At 42.5% G+C, this 18200-nt stretch overlaps 1 protein-coding gene and 1 long non-coding RNA gene across 30 annotated transcripts in view; one reads left to right on the top strand and one right to left on the bottom strand.

Moving 5' to 3' along the window:
• LOC110255848 (uncharacterized) overlaps positions 1 to 8275 on the top strand; it is a 131323-nt gene extending 123048 nt beyond the window's left edge. Inside the window, exons 5-7 of one of the 2 annotated variants that reach the window (XR_014819778.1) lie at positions 539 to 1802; positions 6806 to 6942; positions 7318 to 8275. This is a non-coding gene — a long non-coding RNA (uncharacterized LOC110255848). Of the gene's footprint in view, positions 1 to 538; positions 2094 to 6805; positions 6943 to 7317 lie in introns of those variants that run through there. The other variant, XR_014819777.1, reaches the window with a different exon arrangement.
• MBNL2 (muscleblind like splicing regulator 2) overlaps positions 1 to 18200 on the bottom strand; it is a 159849-nt gene that overhangs the window by 86609 nt on the left and 55040 nt on the right. The window lies entirely within an intron of this gene.

Genomic DNA, 18200 nt, shown 5'->3' with positions numbered 1-18200 from the left:
TGTATGACTTTATATAAAATTCTGACTCATGCTAAATCTCAGTGTCCTTGTGGCTGAAAGGAGGCATAATCACTGAGTGCCTACCATGTGCTGGCCTCCATTCTAAGTGCTTGGGATAAAGAGGGAAAAACAAGGCTTCTGCCCTCGAAGAACTTATATTCTGGGGGTAGGGGAGGGAGGTGAGACAGACACCAAGCAAAGAGAAATACTGATTTATCCACTTATTCAAGACATAGGTACTGAATTTATACTTTGGCAAAAGACTGTTCCAGGACTTGTTTTAAAAATCCGCCTTCCAGGATTGTTTGAAGAATCACATAGAATATATTGAAAACGGCTTGTACAGTTGACAGTGTGTCAATGCTCAGTAAATGGCAGCTGTGATTATCATTATTTCGTTCACTTGTCTGCTTTTCTCCTTTCAAGAAACATTGAGTTTATTTATCTACCCGCTTACTTGGTTTGGAGTGCATATGCGTATTTATTGATTCTCTCTCTAACAGGTTAGTATTTTGTCTTTGCTTCTTGTTTTTGGCAGTTATCTCTTCTTTGGAATGGCAAGCACAGCCACATTTATAACTTCATCTGCACCAGACCTCTTGGAAGTGGGAGGCAAAGCATCGTAGGAGAATCCTCAGCCTGTAGCAGGAAGTTGAGGCAGCATCTTCTTCTTGATTGCTGCATAATGGTTTGATGGATGATTCTCACAGGGTCTGCTCTTTAAGCAGATAATGATCCAGTCACGAGGCGTGGAAGATGGAGACATACGAAATCAGGCAAAAGGGCAGGGATGGGGCGAGTGAGAAAACAGGTGGCTTCACGAAGTCAAAGAAGGAAGGTTCGGAGATTGTTCGGTCCTCTCCTCCACCACCAGCAGCTCCATCCTCGCAGGCGAGTCTGATGAGAAGTTTTCCTGATCTTCGCCAGCCCCCAGTCTCAGCTGGCTACCCTGTAGTGCACTTCCAGAGCACCCCCTGGAACTTACGCTGCTCTGGGGCACACAGATACCCTTCATGGTGATACCATCTCTGACTCCTCTCCGTCCCCACCAGACTCTCAGCACCTTGAAGCAGGAAAGCATCTTCGTGCTGGATCCTCTGTGCCAAAGACAGAACCTGGGACTTCTCAGGCTTTAATAAATACATCTGATGAATGAATTAAGGCAGAGACAGAAAAAGAAAGTAGGAAAGTTAACGGGCCAAAGGCCTAGAGGTGAGAGACGGGTACAGAATGAATCTCGAGGAGTGAACAGCAACTCTGACTTTCAAATAGTACCTCTCATTCAATGGTGCTAGACAGACAGAACGGCCACCAGAAAAGCCTGAGGTCCACAGAGATGGCCAGAGTGAGATGCCCTTTCCCCCCAGAGAAGACGAAATTGGACTCTTGTCCCCTGAAATCCACTTGTTTGTCTCTTCATCTAGTTTATGTTTAACTATTTCAATGGACCCACCGTTTCAATGGCAACGCGTCAGGTGCACACCACGCCTTATCTAAAGCCTAGATTAGCTCCATGAAGTCAGACTTGGGACGTTTACGGAAAAAGATCTGGAAATCTTCTCTGGGTCTAGCCTTCCTCATTTTCTGGTATATATACACTGAAATAGTCAAATAGATTATCTCAACGAATACTAGCCTTTTTGCGACTTTTTAGCACCTCTTGCAAGGACCTCAAATTTTAATGATAAAGAAAAATTGATGGCATCATCCTTCCTATCTCATTAAACCACACCTCTATTATTGATGATTCACTGAAGTGTCAAGAATAGATACACCAAAAACTTCCATAGCATATTAATGCAGTAAGCATCATACCACACTTAGCTCTTGATATAATTTTGAGTTTCCTCTGGGGGAAAAAACAGTTCTTTTGGATTCTTTTTATAAAAAGCACCTTGAGAAAAAAATTTCAACTACTCAGAGACATGAATCTTGCTCCGTTCCCTTGTGTATATCTGATTTAAAGGTTAATAAGTAATTAGGAAGCACAGTCATCCAAAAAGGACCAATTAATATGCTATCATTTTCATTAAAAACGCTATTAATTGCATTGTTGTATAAACGTCCTGGACTGGCTAATAAAAAGTTACCTCGAGCGATTCTGAATCTTTCAGGGAGAAAGAGAAATTAATCTCTATCAATCACTTTTTAAAATTATGATTTGGGCCTGAGCGATCAAACAAAGGCGAGAAAATGAGTGTCTCAGTTATTTAGTGTGGACAGAATCCGACAGGGTTCCACGGTTTATCTCTGTGCCGAGTCACCATTGCTCAGAAAACCTAATCAGCTATCTTGGCAGATGTTGAATGTGGAAATTTGATGAATACCAGTTCTTGGAGTTCTTGTAAAGCAGCCCTTTATAAATGAGATCAAACTTTTAAACTATCCAGATGTCTTTTGTCAGTTTCCTGGGAGACCGGGAATGGAAAGTTATGATTAAATGATTAAAACATGTTATATATGTAAATTTTATTGTATACCTTCAAGGATGGCATTGGTCACTTATGAAAAAATCCACAGAATTCCACAATCAAAGAGTTCATGATTAAACTTCTACCATCACTCCAAGGATGCTACTAGGTTACACCTTATGTAACAGTTTTGCAGATCTCCCCAAATGATGCCATTCTCACCCTCTCATCTTGCTACCTCCTGCCTGAACCCAACATCTGTTTCCATTGTGTGCATGATGCTTAAGCGGGGCAGCTGGCTAGCGTTTGATAAAAATCAGAACTGTGCAGCTTCAACAAGATTTTGCTACCTAGCAAACTGTCACGGGGACCCTTTATCATCAACCAACTGAACCAAGCCTGGTGTTAGGAGCTATACCACCAACTCAGACACAAACCATTGATTTTCCTTTACATCACAGATATTTACAGGTTGTTAGGCAACGAAATACTACAGCACCTACACTGGGGTACATTTTTCTCGCTGAATTTGGCCATTTTCATAATTAGTTCACCCTGGGACTGTCTCATAGTATTTCTGGCACAGAAGGAGCTTTTTGTTGTTGTTGTTTTAGGGCCACATCCATGGCATATGGAGGTTCCTAGGCTAGGGGTCCAGTCAGAGCTGTAGCCACCGACCTACGCCAGAGCCACAGCAATGTGGGATCCAAGCTGCATCTGCGACCTATACCACAGCTCACGGCAACACCAGATTCTTCACCCACTGAGCGAGGCCAGGGATCGAACCCGCATCCTCATGGATCCTAGTCGGGTTTGCCAACTGCTGAGCCACGATGGGAACTCCCAGAAAGAACTTTTTAAAGGACATTTAATACAAACGCCAGGCTTGCATTATGTGAGCAGTTCTTGAAATGGGAGCTTTTATCTTATCAGACATGTTTATTAATTCTTTCTTCATATTTAACAAATATCTGTCTTTCTGCGGGCCTCACGCACTGGCTCCACTTGTTACACAAAGCGAGTTTCCTTCTTCTTCGACATGCCAACACTAATATGTGGAGAAGGCTATCACGTCTTCTCTGAATTTTTCTTTCTCCAGAATAAACATATCTAACTCATTCCCTTATTCATCCCAGCATTTCACATCCTGGCTTCTCTCCCCTCTCAGTGGCACCATGATATTTTAAACTGGGAAAAACCGCCACTGGTTGTTGTTTTCTAGCTTACACGTATGACTAATGATTTGTAGGCTGTTGTGTGGTCGATCACTGCAATTAAAATTGGCACAGGAAGAAGCAGTCCAAGAGTAAGGGATAGGTGACTGTTTTTTTCCTTTCTGGGTTTTTGTTTGTTTGTTTGTTGTTTTGATCCCGACTTGGAAGACGCCACCGGTGAGAAACCACAGCCTTTGTGCCTTACTGGAAGCTTGGAAGGCAGATGGAAGCTTTAAGTAAGACCTTCAGGGATGCTTAATAGATTTATGCAGCAGAAGAACAAGCAGTTTCAGAGTGTGGGATGAGATCATTTAAAGTAATATTTTCTAAATTTGGCCATGAATGTGAATCACAGGAGAGCTTCTGAAAATAGAGATTCTTGGGATCCATACCCAGACCTACCGAACAGGTGCCTCCAAAAATCCCCAAGGGAAAAGCATTTGGGAGCCATGAATACAGGGCACACAACATGAAGATGGGGCATTCCTTTGAGTTAATTCTGCCTAGCATACAAAGCCATCTTCTGTGCCATGTTTTGGTCACCTATAACAGCCAATACCTCTTTTTTTCTAAAAAAAGTCTCTTCCCCTAATAATTAGTACCAAATGATTTGGTCCTTAATGATTAAATTTGTATGGCTTTTTGTCTCAATAATTTTTATAAAATCCCTCAGCGCATGAACTGAGTCTTGGCACAATATTGAACAGAGTCATTGATTGATGGGTAAGGGATTTTGGAGGCAGTGGAAGAAGTTAGAGACAAAAGGGAGACAGATACTGCAGGAGTCTAGCTGCACAAGTGTAAGGTTAGGGAGATTAAAGTCTTTCATCTTCTGAAAGAAGTTTCTTCTGTACGGTGCTGTGGCCTTGCTAGCAGGTGTAAATGATAGAGGTCAAGGGCGATGCTTGATCTCTCTGCCTTCATCAAACCCGATCTTAGGAGATGTCAGACAGCAACTCACAAGACTATGTTAGATAAATACAGGCAGAAGTTCTGTTCTTTCCTGTTTTCTGGTTCACCTGGAACACCAGACAAATGAGTTCTATCTTTTGGTGCAATTCTACCATCTGACAAAGTGTATAAGGAGGGTACTGTGGATTCTGATCCAAGTTTCAAAATAAGGATAGAGGTGTTCCTTAGATGGTTCATAGGCTTTGTAAATATCAAAGACATAAGATTTCAAACTTAAAGAAATGATGCTACATGAGAAAAAAGATATCATAAAGTTGAAAATATAAGAATGACCAGATCTATTTAGAAAGCATGAAGAAAAAAGCAGGGGTGCTACATTTATATTAAAGAATAAATTGGGCAGAAGGTAACTGCATATTGATACAAGTAGAATGACAAAAAAAGCCATGAGTCAAGAAACACTAGGCACAGAGTAACATAATGTCAGTCCATGAGAAGCAAAAGTTGCTAGAAATATAAGGAATCACATGACTTGTATTAAAATGTTATGCCTTATAACTCTGGTAGGTCAAGGAGACAAAAATAAGCAATTAAGGACATAAAGCACATACATTATTTAACGTTTGTATAAATATCTATGCAGATATAACTTTGTACCTAAGAACAGGAAATGCAAATATTCCCAAGCATCATGTGCTATTTACAAATCATGATCTGGACCATAAGATTTCAATGCATTTTGGAAGTAAAAATTGCACAATTTCATTATCTTAATAGTAAAATATTACTAGAACTTAATATCAGAACTTTAAAGGGAAAAAACACCCTAAATTACTTGGACATTTTAGAAATAGTCATAAATAATGAGTTAAGCAAACTAGAAAATCAGAAATGTGAGAATATTATTAAACAAAAACCTATGAGATATTGCCAAAGCTATTTTACTCAGTAGGTTCAGAGCCCTAAATGCCTTTTTTTTTTTTTTTTTTTTTAAAGAGCTGGGCCACACCTGTGGCATATGCAAGTTCTCAGGCTAGGGGTTGAATTGGAGCTGCAGCTGCTGGCCTACACCACAGACACAGCAATGCCAGATCCAAGCCGTGTCTGCAACCTACACCACAGCTCATGGCAACACTGGACCCACTGAGCAAGACCAGGGATCAAACCTGCATCTCCATGGATATTAGTTGGGTTCATAACCTGCTGCGCCACAACAGGAACACCCTAAGAAAAGAATTATAAGAGAACTAAACATTCTACGTAGGAATTCCTCTCAAGAGGAAAGGGGAAGTTCCCTCTCCAAACAATTGGTTCCAGGTGCCATTTAGGCATGGCACAAATGAGACTAGGATGCATATTAATTGACCCTTTTAAGAACCTCTCCTGACGCGTCTTCTCTAGTAATATCTACCTCCGAAATATATTAGAAATCTACACACTCTTCTCTGTTTCTGCCGCTGCCACCCGCCCAGGGGGGATTGGCAGTGATCTGGAGGATGCCAAGCTTTCCGAACTGACTTCCTGGCCCAGCCTCCTCCTTCAACTCCTTTTCTAGGCAAAGGGCCTTCTCACAAGGCAACATATCCTCTTGCTCAAATCTTAGTACTGAACATAAAATTCCAACTCCTATATTTTCTCTCTTACTCCTTGTCTCAGGAACCTCTCCCCTGGACCAACTGGTCATGCTCCAGCCACCCTGACCCCTTGTTTCCGGAAGTTGGCCTTGGGCTTTCATCTCCAGGCACTAGAGTTTTCCCTGGGGCCAGGGAAGCACACGGCTTTGTCTCACATGGCTGCCTCCTACTCATCCTTCAAGTCTCTGCTCAGAAAGCACCCATTTGTTTTCTGTCACTCCCATTAAGACTGAGGATCCCATGGGGTCAAGAAAGCTGTCTGCTTTTATACCCTGCTGTACTGCCAGGGCCTGGCCCAACGCCTGCCCTCGGTGGGCACTTGGTATTTCATGAGTGATCACAGTCTTGATAAATTGTGATTATTTGATCAGCTTGTTTACTTTTCTCTTGTTGTTTCCTTCACTTGACTGTGAGTTCCATGAGAATAGGGTTCCTGTGTCTTTTTTAGGTAACAAACATAGTCCTTGGCACAGAGGGGTGGCTCAGTGACTATTGTAGAATAAATAAATGGATAAAGATATTGAAGTTCTCTAGGAAATGAAATTTCTTTTGCCTCAGCTTTAGATACCACTCAGAACGTCTGGATCGACTAGAATCCTTTTATTAATAATTCTGCTATCCCAATATTTTCCAGATATCACGGTTTCTGTTAACAACTGGGTTCCCAATGGGAATGGAAGAGACGCACTGTGAATTGAATTACTCAAATGAGGCTGCTGCTGATTAATTTTAGCTCCTGAGCATCTGGGTCAGTGCTTAGTTTCATAGCAGGTGTGGAAATGATATCTTCAGTGTCTTTCTTAATGATTTTACTAGGGGCTGGGAGTACTTGAACCATTCTTCCGAATGAGATTTGAGATGTGGACCAGATGGGCATTTTTTAAAAACCTATATAAACTGTATTCCACCTTTCAACAAATAAGTTTTTTTTAATTAAGATTGATTCCCAATGTACCTTAGTGTCCATATCATATTCAATCAAAGATTATAAGTGGTGATTTTTAAAGGATACAAATTCACCAGTAAGACGATAGTACTCTTCCGTGAAATATATATAAATATGCCAAAGTTGAATCTAGTTGTTTTGTTTGGCTTTAACCAGGTTAACGTCTCTGAGTCATTTTCCTTTCCTCTTTCTCCTGGCAGTGTATCTCATCATCTACAGCGCTTAATAATCATTATGGATACATGACCTCAGTCCTAAGAAAATGGTCTCATCAGTCATATCTGCAAAATGCTGGTTGGTCAGGCAGGATGGCTAGGTAAGGTTGGTGACAAATAAATATATCCGCATCCACTCACCCCCTCAATCCCAAGGGTCCATGTCAGGGCGGATCTGTCCTCTGACTATCAGTTTTATCCTTCTTGGTCATAACAGTGCTGACAAAGAATTATACACACCAGACTATTTTTCTTTGAGGCAGAGGAAATTGAATCAAACCAAGTGGAAAGAATATGCTATTTAGTATTAGCAGGTCAGTTCATGGGAAAATTGTAAAACAAGCTCATTATTGGTGAAGCTCCCCTAGAAAAACCCTGGTCCCCCCAGCCCCAGGGGTGAGCCTTGCCATGGTTTTGAACTTGACACTGAAAGCCAGCTGTCTTTAGCTTCTTGGGGACTTGCTGCTGTACAGAGAAAAAAAATATGTTCTAGGTCTCAAAGTGTCTCTCCCTCACCAAATGAAAATTAGTTTATTTGATGGATTAAGCTATCCTCATTTGCTAACAGAAAAAAATTCCAGGAGCTTCTAGGGTCTTCTCTGGTTACATGTGGACTCAACAGCAACTTTCCCATGACAAAGGCTTTCCTGTGTGTATGATCCAAGGAGTGAGTCTAATAGTGAGAATTTCAGACCACTATTATGGATTTCTATGATTTCAATATGGATTTTTATGAATTTCATGGAGCAGTATAATATTTGAAATAATATGGATTATTATTATGCTTATCAATTCAATATGGATTATTATGGATTTTATGAAAATACGGATTTTTATGAATTTCATGGAGCAGTAATATTTCATAAGAAGTGTGGGAAACGGATAGAGAGTTGCCCGCTTTTGTTTTTTGCTGATAATGACATTAAAGAAAAAAGAACAAAAAGCAAAATGATTGTTATTTAAATGTCAAAAGGACGTTTTAGAAAAAGATGTCTAAGACAATCATTTTAGAAAGGAAAGTGATACTCCAATAATCAGAAAAAACCAAGAAGCAAACAATCTCAGAATTAAAAAGCGAGCTTCACATTTAAAGAATTTACCCTCATGAAAACATGTATTTCATCCGGTTTCAGTTATACAGGATGAGTAAGTCCAGAACTCCGCTGTATAACGCTGCACCTGCAGACAGCAACATTGGGCTGTGCAGGGAAACATTTGTTAAGAGGGTAGATCTCATGCTGTGCTCTCGTCACGATAAAAGCAAACCCAAACCAAGAAACACAAATGCATTTCAATGTCCTAAGTTTGTGGCAGACTAATGAAAATGTTGTCCAATACAAGCACCAGTCCACGGCCAGGCTTTTGGGAAGTGCCGAGTTGCCCACGGTGGCCCAGGAAGCCACTCCAGGAATTTTAATAGCTCTTACTGATACTGGTGGGCAAGTTGCTACGTGACCATGATCCAGAAACTCCTTTGGGGTTGGGAACCAAAGAACTTATTGGTACAAAGTCTTTAAATTTGAGAGTTTCTTCTGTCCATAGATGAACAGAAATAATGAGCAATAAAGGTAGCCAAGAAAGTGATTTGGCGTTCTTTAAAACAGTGATATTTAAAGTGTAGGATTTAAGGGTATTTTTATTCACTTGTAAATATGACTGAGCAGCCAGCAGCCACCAGGCACAGGAGTCGAGCGATGAGATCCCTGCCTTACGCACTGAAAACAGACACGGGAGAGCTACATGGGCAGAGAGCATCCCTTAAGGATAAGTTCTGAGGTTGCTTTTGTGGGCAGAGGTGCGATATTTAAGCCAAGTCCAGACCAAAGTGAAGAATGGAGGCTTGCAGTTACCTGGGGGGGAGAGCATTCCAGGGGGAGCGGACAGCCAGTGCAAAGGCCCTGAGGCGCTCCAGGGGGCCTTACGGACTCCGGGTTTCATAAATGACATGGACAGCTTTTGGAAGGTGTTGAGCAAGAGAGTGGCATGTCTTATGACAGGAGAGATGCCAGCATTTAGAGGTCAGGAGGAGGAGGAAGATTCGGGAAGGGAGACGGAAGAAGTGGCCAGCGAGGTAAGGAGAAAACCGAAGAGTGAACCACCAAAGCGGCGTGAATAAAGCCTTTCGAGGATGAGGAAGGGCAGTTTATAAATTCTCTCTGTGCTCCTTAGCCCTCCTGACGGAAGGAGCCGTCTATGAAGTTCTAGTCCCGGTGTTTAGTGGTGCCCGTCACACGCTCACTATTTGTTTATTTCAGAGGTTAAACGTGGCAGTTTTCAGGCTGAATCCATTCTGTAGATGCGTTTTATTTGAACTTCGGCGTGTAAAGGTATTTCTGTTGGTTGTCAAGATTTAGAAATTGAGAAACTTCACATCAAAACTTGTATCTCTGGTTCTTTTTTAAAAAAGCCCCAGAATTCTCACAAAATAGACGACAGCCGTTTGTGGCGGGGTGGCAGCTGCCACCTTTACAGGGGTTCTTCAGCTACTTTCCTGCAATCCCTAGGGAGCCTTGGGTCTCCCAAGTGAGTGCTGAGCCACTCAGGCATGGCGCTTGCTGGTTCTTTGCAGATTTTGAGTTTGTACCTCTTATGTAGTTAAGGAGGGAAGGAATGAATGAATGAACGAACAAATGAAGGAATATGGAGATTCTGTACAGGAATGCCAGGGCTCAGATACAGAGTCTCAGGCCAGAGCTCGCTCTTAAAATCTTTGCTTCCTAGTTTATCATTGCATGTAAAACATCCAACATAAAAAACAAAAGTCTGGGGTAAAGAAAGGTACTGAGAACATGCCATTTCCACAGTGAGAAAAAAGAAGTATTAACGAAAAAGTTCATCATGATAAATGTATCTTTCCCCTAAAGCTTTGGTGAGAAATGGTTTCCAAAGAACTGCTCTACAGACTAGCAAAAGTGAACTTCACTGCCCATGGCAAAGTGAATAATAAATAAACGTAGTTGCTAAAGAATATAATTAAGGTGAAAATTGATATTTTACTCCGTTAGTTTTTGGGGGGGGTGTAGAAGTAAGTTTTGCACTTTTTCTCTGTGAATTATTTTTATTCTTCATGTTTCAAACACTGAAGATTATCATCATAGAATGACACTTTATCATGCTTTCTTCTTCTTCTTTTTTTTTTTTTTTTTTTTGTCTTTTTTTTTTTTTGCCATTTCTTGGGCCGCTTTCGCGGCATATGGAGGTTCCCAGGCTAGGGGTCTAATCGGAGCTGTAGCTGCCAGCCTACGCCAGAGCCACAGCAACGCAGGATCCGAGCCGAGTCTGCAATCTACACCACAGCTCACGGCAACGCCGGATCGTTAACCCACTGAGCAAGGGCAGGGATCGAACCTGCAACCTCATGGTTCCTAGTCGGATTCGTTAACCACTGCGCCACGACGGGAACTCCCACGCTTTCTTCTTTTACTTAGTATCAAAGATGAGTTTTTTGTGGGTTTGTTGTTATTGTTTGTTTTGCTTTGCTTTGCTTTGCTTTTTAGGGCCACACCCACGGCATAGGAGGTTCCCAGGCTAGCGGTCTAATCGGAGCTACAGCCCCTGGCCTACACCACAGCCGCAGCAACGTGGAATCCAAGCCACATCTGCAACCCACACCACAGCTCAGGGCAATGCTGGATCCTTAACCCACTGAGCAAGGCCAGAGATTGAACCCACATCCTCATGGGTACTAGATGGGTTCATAACCCACTGAGCCACAACGGGAACTCCCAGACTGGAGTCTTTCAAGCTTCCTCTCTTTTGCCTACTCCAGGGATGGCTATGCAGGGCAGTGAGCAAAGATGGACTCTCACAGCCACTTCGGGCTCACTGAATTACAGCACAGTGCTGGATTTCTGACGTTTCCATGTTACTGTTACGGGTTGAATGGCCCTGTCCCCCTCCCTGCCGCCACCAAGAGACAGACTGAAATCTTAAGCTCCTGCCCCTCAGAATGTGACTTGATTTAAAAATAGGGTCACTGGAGAGTAGGTAGTTGGACAAGGTCACCCTGGAGAAGGGAGGCCCTAACCTAATACAGGTGGTGTGAGAAGGACACATTTGGACCCAGACTTAGGGAAGACGATGCAAGAGAGATACAGGAAAACAGACCTCTAGAGCCAGGGGTGGAGATCAGAGCAGTGCTGCCATGAGACAAGGAACTCAGCAGCTGTCAGAAACTGGAAGCAGCAAGGAAGGCCCCTCCTGTCGAAGCTGGTAGAAGCGAAGTGCCGTCCTGAGAACACGGGGGGACCTTCCCGCCCCCGGTTTGGGGAGAAGATGAATTGCTGTGCTGTTAAGCTCCCCAGTCTGTGGTGATTTGTTCCAACAGCCCTAGGAAACTCTCGCAGGGGTTATTTTGTCTAACGCTTCCTTTGAAACCGTGTTAGGATGTGGATGTCACACGGCTGGAAGGGGTGGCCCCAGGAAAGCGACATCGCCTGTCAGGGCTGCGTGTGATGACCCCCAAGTAAGACCTTAAGGCAGATGCTGCAGTGCCTGAGAACTCTCATTCCTTCGCTCATGAAAGGCACTGAAACCATTCCACCTGCTCTGAGGGAGTAATGGCCTCCTCTGGGCGTGGAAGCTAAAAGTATATCCTTCCTTCGCAGAGAAGATCTTGAGTTTTAGGAAGAATTCGGTCCTAAGCCGGGCTCTAGGCAAATTTGGGAAATAATCAAAAAGTACCTTTAATGACCATCTGGTCATCTTGTGCCCACTTTAGTGTGTCAGGCGTCTCCAAGAAGACAGTCCTTTAGCTCACAGTCCTTAGAGAGTTTTTAGAGGCCAACATGGAACCTTTGGGATCTTGAGGTTGTTTGCAATGGTCTGTAGCTACGACCAGTTTTCTGGGTAAAGATTCGATAGTGTTGATTAATTCTTAAAGATGTATACTTCCCTACGACCAGAACAAGAAGTAAAACAAACAGAAACACTAAGAGCGCTTGGCCTGGTGGTCAGAATGGAGCTAAGGTTTTGTGCCTGGGGAACGAGGCACAGGGACGGAGTGGGGCATCGGCTTGGGGCAGGGACACAGGAGGAAGAATTTGGATTTAGAGCTGTCGAATGGCAGGTGACAACGGACCAGGCATCTGGAGCCACAGAGCTGGCAAGGAAAGAGCACCCACCCAGGCCTGGGCTTGATCAGCACAGAGGTGGGACTGACTGAGTGCAAGTACACTCTCTGAAGTGAGCCCTGAACTTGACCTGGGAGAGACCCCCACGGGGGGAGTATCCACATTAGGGAGCAAGGGGAGGAAGAGGCAGCATTAGAGCTGAAATGGGAAGGAAGGTCAAAGTGGTATGAGAACTAGGAGCCTTCCACGGTCGGCGGGAGGTGGGATGGGGGAGCGGGGAGAGAACAGGAGAGAATTGCAATAGGGTCTGACCAGGTTTGCAAAACGAAACCTTGAAAGAAAGTGGGGAAGAGTCCCCCAGAGCATCTGGGGTCTGAAGTTCACGGATGATCATCAATACGCCCCCTTTGAAAAGCTGTGGGGATTCTCTGGTAGGTTATGCGTTCTTGGAAGGGTTATTGTGGCCTTTCTGCTCTGTGCCAGATGCCACACTAGGTGCCACGGCACAAAGATGCATAAAACACAGTGCTGCCTTGGGGAAGCTTACAGGCTTGTGCTGAGACACACACTAGAGGAGTGGACTGTTCCACAGAGGGCTGAAGGATGTATAGGGGAGGGCACAGAGGGGAAGGCGCTGATTTACAAAGGAGGGAAGAAGGGAGCTGGCTCTCTCCTGCAGGAAGTAAACTGGTGAGTCTAAGAATCCTTATGGTGTGAGGCTGTCCTGCACGTTATCACATCACAGCATCTGAAATCACACCTTTCAGAATCATATGGTTGGGAAAACATACATACACACACACACACACACACTCACACACACACACACACACACACACACACACACACCTTAGACCAAAACCATTTTTGTTACCGACGCTAGTAAGCAACTATCTATTATTTGTATGCAGATACAAACAAAAGTAAATATCACATGTGCTTTGCATTCTCCTTCAGTTTCACTAGCTTTTAAAAAAATATTTATTTTTCAAGTACCGAAAGAGGTTTATCCCTGGGGGCTTCTATTTTGGATTTTTTTTTTTTTTTACACTTCGATATGCTAAACTCATTAAACATAAATATTCCTAAGCTATTAGGAGTTTTAGAATTAATTATATCGATGATCATTCTGTAAGAGGAGTCAGAAGGAGGGACGGGGTGGTGCCAGCTTTGGAGTCACACTTACTGGGGATCAGGTCCCTTCTCCCCTGTTTATAAGTTGCATGAGAGTCACCTATGTTTTTGCATCTGTATCCACATCTATAATGGTTAATGGAATGATATTTACCCTTTAGAGTTGCTGGAAGGAATAGAGAAATGCAAGAGAAATGCCTAGCACGTAGTAGGCTCTACAGAACTACTGTCATTTCTATTGATAACAAAATAATTCCTGAGACTGTATTTCTAAATTGGGCCAAGATTAGACATAGAACTTAGACAACACTCAAGCAATTTCTGCAAAGAATTAGCCTCTATTTAAAGCCCAGTGGCAATTTAAAAATATGAAGCTAAGGTCAAGGCCAATGACATATTCTGATATCTTTTTTGGCATGTTTTAAAAAACTGCCCCAAATGGTCACATATCTACCATTTCTGATTTTGAAGTTTTCATCCATAAATGTTGAGACTGAAATCTGACTTGTCATCAGCCAGCATCCCATAGGTAAATGAGCAGGATCTACCTCTTTGCATCTTTGAAATTTAGAAAGAATGGGAAAGTAACAATCAAAAACAGGTTCTGCATCATATGCAGCTTCAGAGAAAATAAAATACTGTACTTTCAAGTTTTCAATGTTGTATTATACTTCCAGAGTCACCTGTGTCTCCAGTTCTTGCACAGAGCACCCTGATTTTGAAATCTGTTAGGATACTGAGAACTGGGCCATAGCACATGGCTGCACAGGTTGTACACTGCACCATTCTACGTGCCCATCACATAGAAACACACCCCTTTTGTGCATCCCTGTGCAACCACATATGGCACCCCTATTTGACAGGCTTGAGAACTTTCCTGCTGAACCTGCTCTGCCATTCAGCAAAGACGTAGTGAGCATCTACACTTTTCTAGGCTCTGGAGATACAATAGTAATAATAATAAAAAAAGGACACAATCTCTAGCTACATGGAGCTTATGGTCTAGTAGAGTGGAGGCGGGAAACAAGTAACACACAAACCAATGAGTATAAAGCTTATCAGATGGTGATACACACCAGGGAGAACCGTAAGGCAAGATGATGGGGAAATGGGATCCCAGCAAAGAGGCAATTACTATTTGAAATGAGGTTGACAGCAAGGCTCAACTACTGGCATTTTCCATCAGAAGCCTGAAGGGAATGAGGGAACCAGCTATGAGACAAGAAGATTCCAGGCAGAGCAAAAAGCAAGTGCAAACACCCTCTGATGGAAGCCTGCTTGGCACATTCAGGGGACAACAGAGAGGCAAGGTGGCTGGAGTGGAACCTGAACAGAAACATCTCCAACATCCACAAAACTGCTTCATGGATTCTGAGGGTGTCAAGATGGGGTTAACCTGGTCAAGGCCTTTCCTACATGGAAGTTAGTTGCTCATGAAGTAAATCTGCATTTTGTCAAATTAACCTAACTTGTGGAACACAGTGTTTCGGAATCTTCTGGACTTCCGGAACAGATTTAACCAATTCCACTGTTCATGATAATACTTGAACTTAAAAAAAAAAATTATAAGCACTTGCATGTTCAGTGGGTTCACATAAAATGCAGCTACTGTGACAAAGTACAAATGTCACCATGAGAACTCTGCTGTATTTTCTTTTTCTTTTTATCTTTTTAGGGCTGCATCCATAGCACATGGAGATTCCCAGGCTAGGGGTCGAATCAGAGCTACAGCTGCCGGCCTACACCACAGCCACAGCAACGCCAGATCTGAGCTGTGTCTGTGACCTACATCACAGCTCAAGGCAACACCGGATCCTTAACCCACTGAGCGAGGCCAGGGATCGAACCCGCATCCTCATGGACACGAGTTGGGATTGTTACCTCCCAGCCACAGTGGGAACTCTTCTGCTATATTTTCCGAAACATCTTTTATAAAAGCACTCGTATATGTACAACTCTCTTTCCAAAGATCTCAGCGAATCTCTTTTCCAAACACCCACAAATTTGTTTAGTATGTATTTATGGAAGTTTGGTTACATATGCAAATAACTCAGAACAAAAATTTCAAAAGGCGCATGTCAGGCTCACAAACTGACTTGTCTCTATGGCCAGCACAGACATTTGTTACCTATGTATATGAATAAAAAAACCCTACAGTGTTTTGCAGAAAATATCCTGTAATAAACAACAACAAAAATGAGGTCTGCCTCAAACTTGGTTTCTTTTAATGTCATGATTACTCTGTGTCACTGAGGTATTATTACAGCAGATTCTTAAGAGTCTGGACACATGAAGCATCAGATGCTTAAAGAGTTGGCCACATCCTGCTTGTAAAGCCGGTCATCAAAACCAGTGTGGATGTTCTGACACTTTACTGTGAAGGGAAAGAAATTGACATTGCCATGTCCCACCATGTCCAGCCCTGTGCTGGGTGTCTGGCATAGCTTAGGCCAGTTAGTCTTTGCAGTAACCTTATGAGGTGGGAATTATTATATCAATGTTTCCAATTAAAAAAAAAATTGGGGTCACGCTCATGGCATGTGGAAGTTCCCCGGGCCAGGGACTGAACCTGCGCCACAGCAGCGATAATGCCAGATCCGCAAGGGAAACATTGTATTAATTTTAAGTAAGAGGAACCTGAAGTCAAGAGGTAAAATAGCTTGTCTCAAATGATACAGCCGTGTTCCTGCCAAGGTTCCTTCAAGCCCCAGCCTGTCCTGACTTCAAAGCCCTTGTCCCTCTGTTACAGGCTTGTTCCACAGAGCGGCACTGTCTTTTTTAATATGGGCAATAAAATGAAATAGCTTCATTATTATCACCATCATAGGTTTTCATTTTAGCTGCTGTTTTTGAGTGTCTCTTTTATTTGCCAGTCCCTGTTGTAAGGACCCGTACACCTTACAACCACCTCGCAAGGTGAAGGAGCCCGCAAGGTGCTGGGTGTGGCGCATATTTAGCCAGTTTTCCTGGTGAGTAGCCTCATTTTACCGATGAGATGACAAAGGCTAAGAAGGGATAAATGACTCACCCAAGGCTGGGAAGGTGGTTGAGCAGGTATTTAGACTTGGGTCCATCTCACTCCCGTGCCTGTGGGCTTTTCCCCATTCTTTGCAGTCTGACGGTGTTGCCAACATGTAACATCCCACCCAAAAATTAAATAACCCGAAAATTCACCATTCTAAAAAGGAACTAAAAACTTGAGGGCATATACAACTAAGCTTCCACACTTGAAAAATGGTTCCACGAGACACTTCTGAAAATGATTTTTAAAGAGCCTTTTGGAACAGTGGTTTGTTTGCTCTATACTTTTATACTAAACCTAACTGTTCTAAACTCTTTTTCCAAGGGTTGGAACCCCCAAACAGTTGTGGTCTTGGTGAATCCACAGTGAGGTAATGACTAGAAGGATCTGGGAGTTGTCGTGCTATTGATATTCGACAAATCCTGAGCCTTAACGGGTCAGGCATAGTCCCCCAACTAGTTCAAGGAATTAAAAGTTTTAGGAAACTGGCTAAAATTTTGGTTCAATAGTAAATACGCAGCCAGAGAAGGTCTGGATTAATACAACAAAGGGACTGGCGATGAGCTGGAAAATGAATTTCTCATCTCTGATCTGTTGCCATATCTTAAAGTTCATAGGATCTAGTTTTTAATCTACTCTGCTCTTTACAGCGAATGCTTTCACTGGTGATAATCACAGAAGTGAATACACACTTTGTGTACTTTTTTGACTAAAAGCAAAATAAATACTAATATAAAAATGTGCTGGAGTTCCCGTCGTGGCGCAGTGGTTAACGAATCCGACTAGGAACCATGAGGTTGCGGGTTCGGTCCCTGCCCTTGCTCAGTGGGTTAACGATCCGGCGTTGCCGTGAGCTGTGGTGTAGGTTGCAGAGGCGGCTCGGATCCCGCGTTGCTGTGGCTCTGGCGTAGGCCGGTGGCTACAGCTCCGATTGGACCCCTAGCCTGGGAACCTCCATATGCCGCGGGAGCGGCCCAAGAAATAGCAACAATAACAACAACAACAACAACAACAAAAAAAAAAAAGACAAAAAAAAAAATGTGCTTATGCTAGTATAGTTTGTACGAATTGCATTTTATCTATCTATTGATCTCTATGTAGATAGAGAAAATGACTTGTAAGTTTAAAGTCTAATCTAATAAACTTTGTGTGATCAAAAAGGAGTAAGATGGGGTAGTCAATGAGGTAAATATATGTAATTTTTCAAATTTCAATTCTTAAAATAATTCTATTGAGCTATAAATGTGTTCTTCTACTTTTAGTATATAAACAAATTTTCCCTTTCATATATGATTTGAAATCTTATATTTCGATTTTCACTTATAAGTCTTGTAAGACATAACGCTTTTACTTTATGTTGAAAATGTCCCAAAATACATACTCAGTTCCTTCAATACCCAAGGATAGGCTACGGTCACTATTTTGTAAACTCATAGCTGTATGATTTCCCAAATCATATATCAAGAGCCATGGATCAACACCTTTTTTTTTTTTTTAGACAAGCTTATTCATATGAAGTTTTGCAGAGATGTAAAATTTAAGTTCTCTCTCTCTTTTTTAACTATGTATCCTACCAGTATCCATTTTAAACAATATCACAATGACATTACAACTGTCTGAAACAATCAGCGATTGATAGA

This window comes from Sus scrofa, chromosome 11 (assembly GCF_054392235.1).
Source record: "Sus scrofa isolate SSC_HxYL_T2T_F1_AM1 chromosome 11, Sscrofa_HxYL_maternal_Yorkshire_Landrace_v2.0, whole genome shotgun sequence".
In the NCBI taxonomy this organism is placed as follows: Eukaryota; Metazoa; Chordata; class Mammalia; order Artiodactyla; family Suidae; genus Sus; species Sus scrofa.
The sequence above is the reverse complement of the archived record's forward strand: the minus strand, read 5'-3'. Positions and strand labels throughout refer to the sequence as shown.